Here is a 949-nt window from a genome sequence, read left to right as displayed (position 1 = left end):
GGTATTTTGATCATTTCTTGATCCACACAACTCTAACTTGGATAATTCTTGGTGCGTTGGAAAGATAACTCAAATGAGTACAACTTTCATGTCGTGTACAAGAGCTAATTCAACCTCCATCAGCAAAAAAATATCAGTTGAAATTGGACAAAAAGTAGAGCAAAGAGAAGACTTGACAAAAAATGAGCAAACCTGCAAAAGAGCAAAATGTGAATACAATACGTGGCCTCGGGTCATGTTTTCGAGGTCACGCTGTTGACCTTGGTCGATCAATCCTTGGTTTTGATGATTAACAAACCAAAATGTAGATTTGGGCTAATGTTTTTATGTGAGCAATTTGTTAGAACAGATTCTTGTGGCACAAAAGAAGAAGCAAAAACAGGGCACTCATGTGGGACGTCCGAAAGGAAGCTATCGGACGTCCGAAAGGATGAAGAACATCAACGGACGCACGCATCGGACGCACATCAATCGCATCGGACGTCCAAGAAATTTCGCAAAGATTTGATGATTCTCTGACTACGTTCGGACGCAGGGTTCGGACGTCCGACAGGTGGTTTGGACGCAGGGTTCGGACGCTCGACAAGTGGTTCGGACGTCCGACAGGCCAACTGCTAGTTTTGACAGCATTTAATATTTGACCGTTGGAGAGCCTTTTGGAGCCATTTCTCACCTTCTATAAACACCCCAAAGCACAAGAAGACAAGGGACTTTTGCCAACACAAAATACAAGCTTACAAGTGAGATTTTTGAGTAGAAAGATTCTTTGTTGGTTGTATAAGGGGTTGGGAAGTTGGGTTGTGAGGTTGCTCAAGTGAAGGTTACTCTCTAGGAGGAGTAAAACCTTGGTGAAGGTGAACCTATCACTTGAAGTGGTAAAACCTTGGTGAAGGTTGCCTCATTTGTATAAAATAGTTCTTAATTGGGTGAGTGATCTTTCAAGTGTAGG

Source organism: Coffea eugenioides, chromosome 11 (genome assembly GCF_003713205.1).
Source record: "Coffea eugenioides isolate CCC68of chromosome 11, Ceug_1.0, whole genome shotgun sequence".
In the NCBI taxonomy this organism is placed as follows: domain Eukaryota; kingdom Viridiplantae; phylum Streptophyta; class Magnoliopsida; order Gentianales; family Rubiaceae; genus Coffea; species Coffea eugenioides.
This window is presented reverse-complemented; position numbering follows the sequence as displayed.